General features: G+C 38.5%; 1 long non-coding RNA gene across 1 annotated transcript in view; it reads right to left on the bottom strand.

Moving 5' to 3' along the window:
* Positions 1-3,332: 3,332 nt before the first annotated feature.
* Positions 3,333-9,567, bottom strand: part of LOC117959832 — a 19,459-nt gene continuing 13,224 nt past the window's right edge. Inside the window, exon 3 of the long non-coding RNA XR_004660010.1 lies at positions 3,333-3,344. This is a non-coding gene — a long non-coding RNA (uncharacterized LOC117959832). The remainder of the gene's footprint in view (positions 3,345-9,567) is intronic.

Genomic DNA, 9,567 nt, shown 5'->3' with positions numbered 1-9,567 from the left:
GTATTTGTTTTGCTGTTCTTAATTTATGAATTCCCTGTGCGGCGTCCTTGAGTGCCAAGAAAGGCGTCTTTAAATAAAGTGTATTATTATTATTATTAATAAAATGAATGAGATTTGTTCTTGCCAAAGAGCGTTGTGTAGTAGTGTTGGAGCTCAAATCCTGCTCTGGTCTCAGGGTCCAGATAAATACACTCAGAAACTAAGATGTGGATGATTGATCATTTATTCAATGGAATATTCCAGAGACAAGTCCTGAAACTCAGCATGCAACAGTCACAGAGTTGTCTGACCATCCTTACTAAGTCTTACCCTCTTTATTTACTTCAAGGCAAAAGCTCATTAAACCTTGTGCCTGTTCTCCTTGTCTCCAAAGATAAGATGTGGCCTTCACTCCTATCCTGCAACTGTCTCTTCCTAGGACATCCTGGCCTGCTTAGCAACAATAGTTATACTAAGAATTCAGTTATTTGCACAAGCAGTGTCCCCTTCTCATATGTTGTTAATAAAGAATTGGAACATTATAAGTATGCATAAATATTCACGGTACATATGCCATTAATCATACTTCAATATATGGTTCAAACAAATATATTTCCAACAGTAGTTGAGAACATTGATGTAGAAAAACGGGTCCGTTTGACCCGAGGACAACATGAGGGTTAAATGACTCCGTTCACCACATTGTATTTAATTTACATATCTGATTTGGCTAAATGAATGAATGGTGTAAAGAACGGAGACTGTCATGGTTTTGTGATTTTTGATGGTGTTTCCTGTTTTATTTCGTAGTAATCTAGTTTTCTGTCTTTTCTTGGTTTACTTCCTGTCTCGTGTTTTCCCACCTGTCTGATTGTTCTGCCCCGCCCTGATGTAGTTCACCTGTTGTATCAGCTGTTCCTTGTTTGCTTGTTGCCTCTTGTATTTAGTCTCTGGACATTATATGTATATATATATATGAAAATGATTTAGCCTACCTAAAGTGTTTACAATAATGGACAATAATAGATAGAATAGGAAACAGCAGATAAAAAATATGAAGGTATAAACCATTATAATAGCCTTGTCCCATCCAGTATAACAGTCAGGCTTAATTTCTAGGAAAACATATCCAGGAATGAATAAAGTTGATTACCATAGCTTCCTTATCCATTTAATGGTGAGTAGGTAATATAATAGCATAGATTTAATTATATGGGGAATTGGATTATTTATTTTAGTACATTGCATAACTAACTCTGTGCACATTCACCTCAACCTATATTAAGAGGGTCAGGTTTATGTTTCTTGTTTTCTTTGTTTGCCTATATTCTGAAATGGACTATAGGAAAACATAAGCAAAGACATGTTAAAAAAAATCTCTAGTTTTTATTTATTCCTTTTTTTAATTTGAATATTTAATTCCAAGGATGGCAGTAATTCCTCAGAAGAACTTGATGATTAGCATAGTATATTATATAAACAGGTTGAAAATTTAAGATTGTTTTCAATCAGTGTATTAAATGTTTATTGAGAGCCTGATAAAGTAGTAAATATTACATTTACTTTGCGTTACATGAAATACATGACATGTACGTTAACTACTTATGAACAAAAGATTCACTATTAAAATGATAACAGTTGATATTAAATATATGTTTTCCACTTTTTTAAACAGGATCAATCTCCTTCTCATAGAAATGCACAAGTGAATGACTGTGTTCCTGTCCTGCTAACGTTTTTCTCTGAGGTTAGAGATGGCAAAAGTACTCACTTCCCGTACTCAAGTAGAAGTACAGATACTTGTGTTAAAAATACTCTGGTAAAAGTAGAAGTACTGATTTAACTTCTTTACTCAAGAAAAAGTAACAAAGTAGAGGCTTGGAAATTTACTTCAAGTATAAAAGTAAAAGTAGCCTTAGAATGACAAAGCTCCCTGGACCAGACAGATGTTACTAGAGAGACGCTGAGAAACTACAGTGGAAATGGAGAAAAGACTCTTTATTCTTTATATGCCTTTGAATACATTTTAAATGGCTGTCTGTCAATAGGCCTAATTCAAATATAAAACATATATACAAAAGATTTTATGTTTGTTGTGATAGAGACTGGGACTCCAGGTTAATAAGATTCTGACCTAGTAACAAGATATGAATTCAAGTGTGATTTTGTGAGAAGTCTGTTTATATTCCCATCCAATTAGATTAACTTTGGTATTGATGACGCAAAAAATAATAATTAACTCCAATGAAGTTATATAAAACTTAGTCAACACTAGATGAGGACTGGATTTACAGCAGATTCTGGTTTCCAACCGGCCACGCTGTGTTTGTTAAAACACGGACGGAGGGGTAGATCGCTACGGCTGTGTGTTTGTGTGGTTATACAATAAATAAATAAAATTGTAAAGGCTACCATACACAATGCATAGGAATCACAAATGCTAGTAAATAACAATAAACCCACTATTAATTACATTATCTTATGAGCTACTGTGTTTTACAATCGCCATTATAGCGAATCAACAGCCAGGTGTAACCTAGGTAACAGGTGTAACCTAGGTAACACAAACAAGCTAACTTTTCAATTTGCCAGAACTACAGACCAATACAACAACAGGCTGAAAACATCAGCTATACGACTCACAGTTCTCAAAGACGCACACACACGATCTCAACTGAGTATCCTCCGGATGGCTAGTTTATTTTTCTTTTCTCTCACTTTTTTTTCTCCGTGTGGCGTGCGCGCCCGCTCGCGGTGTGAGGCGCGTGTCCGCGCTGTTCTCCAACATGTACTCCCGGTCACACCTGATAGACGACCTTTAGTACAAAACTAAAGTAACGAGCCAATTTAGTAAAATGTAAGGAGTAGAAAGTACCGATATCAGTGTTAGAATGTAAGGAGTAAAAGTTGCCAAAAAATAAATACTAAAGTAAAAATATCTAGAAAAATCTACTTGAGTACAGTAAGGAAGTATTTTTACTTCGTTTCTAGCCATCTCTGCTGAGGCTGACCTAAGGCCAGCCTTTAGGCTCTCGATGGACCCCATCCATGTGCTGGTCCAGATGTTGCCACGGCAAAAGCCACACAGATGGAGCCTTGACGTAGAGACAGCTGTTTGTCTGCACTGGCTCGCATGTGGCACCTCGTACCGAGTCCCAGCAGACATCTTTGGCAGTCCGAGAGCCACTGTTGGACGAATAGTTCACAGTAAAGTGGAAGAGATGATGGCCATCCTGCACAACATAATTCATTTCCCCAAGCCAGATGAGATGGAGGAGGAGGGGGCTGGCTTTGCTTGCATGGATGGTCCTTCCGCTATGTGGCTGGTTCAATAGATCGATGCCACATCCGAATTCTCCCAACTGCTGAACCACAAATCGCAAGCTCTTCCCTTCAGTTTTCCTTCAAGGGGAGTTTGACAGCAGATGGAAATTCCTGGATACCTACGTTGGGATCACAGGGTCAGTCCAACGTAGCCTTGACCTTCGGAGGTCACCGATGTACAGGGAGTCTCTGTATCCACCAGCTGGCTTCTCTCTGCCTTCAGCATCCGTCACCGTCATGTCCAGCAGCCGAGAATTAACAATTAACCCTCACGTTGTCCTCGGGTCAAATTGACCTGTTTTCCTATGTCAATGTTCTTTTTAATTACCCAATTGTAATCACCCAAAATAACATGATTGATTCCACAACGCTCTTTGGCAATCACAAATGTCTATTTTAGTTAATTTTGAGGTGTCACATTCAAAATTATACCATTTAAAAAAATTGAAGTGGTTTCGAAATAGTATTGAGTAAAAGTTGACATACTCCAGTCTGTGATTATCAACATACATTCCTTTAATTTTAAATAATTTCTGCTTATTTCCTATGAATGAGGTTCATTGACCATAAAATCCAGAAATAACTGTAAAACTAAAGTAAGGGTTAGTAAGTTAGTGTTACATAGTGTTAAACGTCAAAAAGGTGTTGATAAAAGCGACAAAAACGTAAGAAAAAGTTAAAAACATTGACTAAAAAGCATCAACAAAAGTTTTGATTTTCAATTTTGACGTGAAGACAACACAAGGGCTAAATTACATACATACAGTACATCCAATTAAATACAGACACTTAATGTAAGCTCTTTTTTTTATGAAGCTAGGTTCAAGCATGCTTTAAAAAGCACCATGCCAAACCCACTGGCGAGCAATTTTGGAGATATGGCCTCTATTTGCCCCAAAAGTCATCTATCATTGTCTGTTGACAGGCGGTATTCTGGAGGAGGAGGAGGAGGAGGAGGAGGAGGAGGAGGAGGAGGAGGAGGATGAAGAACATCCAGGTAATGTTCCTGGTCAAGGTGATCATGAACTCTCAGATGTTCCTCTTTGTGCAGGACTTGCTGCACAGGTGTCTGCCCCTGGAAAGCTGCACGAGCATGACTATGATAAGGTGACCAGATTTCTCAGACAAAATCCGGGGACATTTTCAGCTCAGAAGCATATTTACCTCTAAAACAAGTAATGTTTTTACTTTTGTAAAACTTAAAACGGGGACACAAGACCTAGAGCTGTTCTCATTAGGGGCTGAGGCCCCCCCCCCAAGGTCTGATCCTAGACCCACCCCTGTTGCTACTTCCTACTCCACTCCACTACACCTCAGAGGGGAATGTTTCAAGATAGAAAGTCCTAATAGTCCTAATATTTCAAGATAGAAAGTCTTAATATTTCAAGATAGAAAGTCCTTATTGTCCTAATATTTCAAGATAGAAAGTCCTTATAGTCCTAATATTTCAAGATAGAAAGTCCTTATAGTCCTTATATTTCAAGATAGAAAGTCCTTATAGTCCTAATATTTCAAGATAGAAAGTCGTAATAGTCCTAATATTTCAAGATAGAAAGTCTCAATATTTCATAATGTTGTAATGTTTACTGAACTACTGGCATCTTTTGCTTTATTGCTTAAGGCTTGTTTCTGCAACAGCTCATTGAAAATTAGATACAATAAAAACTATTGAGGACATTTTCCTTTGACATTGATGCAGTATTAAACGAGATCGCTGCAGTAAGCAGCAGAGAAACAAGCTACAGTGTAAGTTAACGGGATAATTGTCCAGGTTATATTTACGTTCATAAAAGTGCTTGTTTTGCTGCTAACAGACTCAGATTAATATTCTAAGTGTCTGACAACATTATGGAAAGGATTTCTAAGGAGGTCGACCTTTCTTATAAAGATTAAGGGAGTGCGACTATCGGCTATGTGTGCTCAGTATTTTCTTTCTTTAATTCCAATTTCGGGTATGTCAGTCTCAGTGAAAACCGGGGACATTTCCAGGGACAGATCCAGCCGGGGGCAGGTCGCCAAAATCGGGGACTGTCCCCGGTAACCGGGGACGTCTGGTCACCCTAGACTATGAGCAATAAATGATTATGTCCTGTGAAATTAAAGTTTTGTTGTTGCAGTAAAATGTGTTTATACTGTTTATAAGCAGTTTAGTTTTTTCAATACAGACTTTTCTTAGAAAGAAGCATGCCATTATAAGATGTAAAGTGTCCCCTTCAGTTAAATAACATGCCACAGCATGTTACTACTATGTACAACTGGTAATGTCTCTAGAAACAGTAGATAGATAGATAAATAGATAGATAGATACTTTAAACATCCTTAAATAAATTATAGACAGGTACGAGATAAAATAATACATTTCATCAGATGCTGCTCTCTCTCCTCCTTCACCCCCAGTCCAGGAGCACCCCACTGACCCTGGCCTTCTTCTTTGGTGGCGTCTTGGCCTGTTCACTAGAAGATGAGGTGGCCGCGATCCCCCCACCCGCCTCCACCCCTTTTCCTGTAGCAGGATCCCTAAGTTCCTAAACATTAATGAATTTGTCGTGGTTTTGTTTTGGGTTATTTCCCCCTTTTTTCGGTCCTGTCTTGTCTCCTTGTGTTCGTGTCTCAGTTCCTCCCCGGTCTTGTGTGGTTACCTCTGTCTTGTGTTTCCGCCGTAAGTGTCTGTTTGTTCTTGTCTAGTTTGGCTTTGTGCCTGTCTGATTGTCCTGCCCCGTCTTAATGTGATTCACCTGACGTCTCACCTGTTCCCAGTTACCTCGTTCCCTCTTGTATTTAACCCCTGTGTTCCCTTTGTCCTTGGTCAGATCCCTTTGTCTCAGTTGTGTGGAAGCCTGTGGTCCTGTTGGTTTGCTGTCCTGTTGTTGTGCCCTGTGGACCCTACTGTTTTTCCCCTTTGGATTTTACTTCCCTGTAAACCCGTTGATTCCCCTTGAATTTTTTTCCGTGCGTTTTCCAACTCCTTGTGCCGGTTTCTCCCTACTCCCTGTATTTTTGTCGTTTTGCTTGGACTTTGTTGTTCTGCTTTTTGTCAATAAAAGCTTGTTCAGCACGCACCTACTCTGCGTTTGGATCCTCCTTCATGCCAAACTGTCACAGAATTAACATTATTGAATTTCCATTATGAGATTTCTCCACGAGTCAAAATAGTTGCATATTAACTTAATGCTATGTTAAATTACAAGCATGCCCTACAACTTCACCCCTAAAAGAGAGACACAACAAGGCTAGGTTACCTTTTTTCTCTTTTAAATTATTCAGTTTCTTCATGGCCTGTTTGACTTTGATAGTCATGCAAGACTTGCTTATGAAGACACTAGACAAAGGGAAAAAACAAAAAAACAGCACAACCTTCCCGGCATTCGTAACACTACTAGGACTAACAACAGATATAATATTTGAGCATGGTATACAGGGGGGCTCGAAGGTCTGGGCACCCCAGGTAAAAATGTGTATTAATGTGCATAAAGACGCCAAGATGGAAAAATCTCCGAAAGGCATCAAATGACAGATTAGACATTCATATAATGTAAACAATTCAGATTTTATTTCCGTCAGTTATGTTTTAAAACAAAACAAAAAAATGGCTTCTGCAAAACTCACTGCTCTTTTAAGGTCTTTCCATAGATTTTCAATTATGTTGAGGTCAGGAGATTGTGAAGGTCATGGCAAAACCTTCAGTTTACGCCTCTTGATGTAATCCACTATCATCTATTTTCAGTTAAATTTTTCTAGACAACTGCTTAGAAGAAGCCAGGGTGCTGATTGTTGGTGGGAGGGGTCAGATGAGTCTGGGCATTTAAATCCTTAAGATTGACATTGCATGGTCATTCCAGACAATGATTGAGAACAATGCCTGATGCTGTCAGGTCTCAGCTTTCCAAAGTGTGGGGGGTGCATGCTATAAACTCAGCAGGGGGCCCAAACTTTTGCAGACGCAATTTTTTAGTTTTCTGTTATTTTGAAAGTGTAAATGATGGAAATTAAATCTAACTTTTTGTGGAATATTATACATATGTCTAATCTGTCATTTGATGCCTTATGGAGATTTTTACCTAGGGTGCCCAAACATTCAAGCTCCACTGTAATTTACTGATCATCCAAAAATAATAATAACTTACATTTATACCTTTCACCTAACTAATACATGCAGGACTCACATGCATTGCCATACCACAAGTGCTGTCCATAGAAAATTACCTGGTGCTTTTGTGGTTATTGTATGTTTTAGCGGTGATCTTATCTGATATAAGCCCTTACAAAAAAGTCCTGCACATCTCCTGCAGTAATATTCATAATTATAGAGGATGTGATGAATTTTTACAATCTGAAGTTTTAACATGCATTTTTGTAAGGAAGGTGACATTGAGTGCCATAAATGGAGTCTTTAATGATAGAATTATTATTAATATTATTTTTATTATTATGCAGAGTCACTTACATACACTTTTTGAAGAATTCCTCCTGCCAGTAAACAGGTGGTCATTGGCACTGCGTCATTTAATTAATGCCCTGGTTTCCTCAGATGAATTACAACAATCAAAAGAACATAACGCCGAATGTAATGACAGAATCACAGCGGTAAAAAAATAATAAATATCTGAAAGTTGTGGACCTGGCTTTCCTCTGCCTTGGCTTTGTGAGCTGACTGACTGACCGGCTCGCCTACCTGGGATCGAGGAGCTTTCCGACTCCAGGCGTGGGAGCACTTTTTAATTCGCGACACTTTTTCGTAAACCGCCTGAATTCAAAATCTTCACATTTGATTTCTCGCCTTAAAATGTCTTAAAAATGTAATTATTGATTTAATAATAGACAAACATTTTGAAAAACGTACCGCTTCTGTTGTAGCTGTGTAACGGAAACCATCTGCGCTTTACACCCGAAGTGAATGCTGGAATACTGGCCCTGCCAAGTTCATACCATGGACAGTTAAAGAAATATACCAACAGATCCCGTTGCTCTGGGCACAGACCAGTGAAGTCTATTAGAAGCTCTTTCCCGGTGATGCTGAGCGTTGCTGCGCAGTCTCCAACTGAGCTTGAAGACGTAGATGTGACGTGAGCAACCTGTCTGAAAGTTGTAAGTCTTCTGGTAGCTGTGCAAGAGAAATCTCAATCATTCCCAATCAGGAGAGACTGAGAGGTAGGTTATATGCTAGAAGATAACATAGACACAAGCTAATTACTGCTAACTAACATGATAGTAAACATTAACATAGACACAGGCTAATTACTGATAACTAACATGCTAGTTAACATTTGTAATTAAATCCTTAAACACATCCGGGAATTTTAACTGGTCAGTACTTTTGGCCCTCGAACATGACGTTTCACAAGAACTCAAGAACACAAGTCCAAAGAAGAACACAGGTTGAGAACTGTCCTTTGTGTTTCCCTTGTCCGTTACTTATTGTGTTGGAGGACGGTGTGTTAGTCTTTTTAGATAACCTTGCCTGCTGTTTTCTGGACACCTTTTGTTGTGTGGATTTTTGTTAAATAAATATTAAAGCTCACCACATTGCCTGGCCAACTCTCCATTTGTGTCCAATTATTTCTCTAACAGAAACAATTCTTCTTCTACCCGTAGCATGTACCAGTTTAAATTTAAGTTTAAATACAAAAAGATGAAATATGCAGATTCATCTAAATATCTAGGCTTCTGTTTTGACAAACATGCATTTTGTGTTTCTTGTGAATCTCTTGACCCAGATGCTCAAAAGATGGACAACCTTACTATATGGAGAAGATGTCCACCATGCTATCACACTGAATGGCCCTTGCTTATGCCAACTATAACACGTAAAAATCAACAACCTTATGAATCATCATTTGAAATTCACAAGGATTGTCTTTGTTATTTTAGGAATCTCCTGCAATATGAAACAACTGTTGGGTTTGTGTTTAAGAGCGTTAAATCAAATTATATTAAAGTATGTGATGTTGAAATTGAAAGTCTTATGACAACAAATGTGGGAAGTATAATTGATCATGAAGCAAATTGGGAAAAGGATATTGACTATATGACAGGTAAACGATCAAAAACTAAAGCAATCCTGTTTAAACCTAAAGACAAATTGAAATAAAAAGGGTCCCATGGCATGAACATTTCACTTTCTGAGGTTTTTTCACATTAATAAGAGTTCCCCCAGCCTGCCTATGGCCCTCGGTGGCTAGAAATGGTGATAGGTGCAAACCAAGCCCTGGGTATCCTGTTCTGCCTTTGAGAAAATTAAACACCTCCACCTTGCCCCCCCCCCCC

This window comes from Etheostoma cragini, chromosome 16 (assembly GCF_013103735.1).
Source record: "Etheostoma cragini isolate CJK2018 chromosome 16, CSU_Ecrag_1.0, whole genome shotgun sequence".
Classification (NCBI taxonomy): domain Eukaryota; kingdom Metazoa; phylum Chordata; class Actinopteri; order Perciformes; family Percidae; genus Etheostoma; species Etheostoma cragini.
The sequence above is the reverse complement of the archived record's forward strand: the minus strand, read 5'-3'. Positions and strand labels throughout refer to the sequence as shown.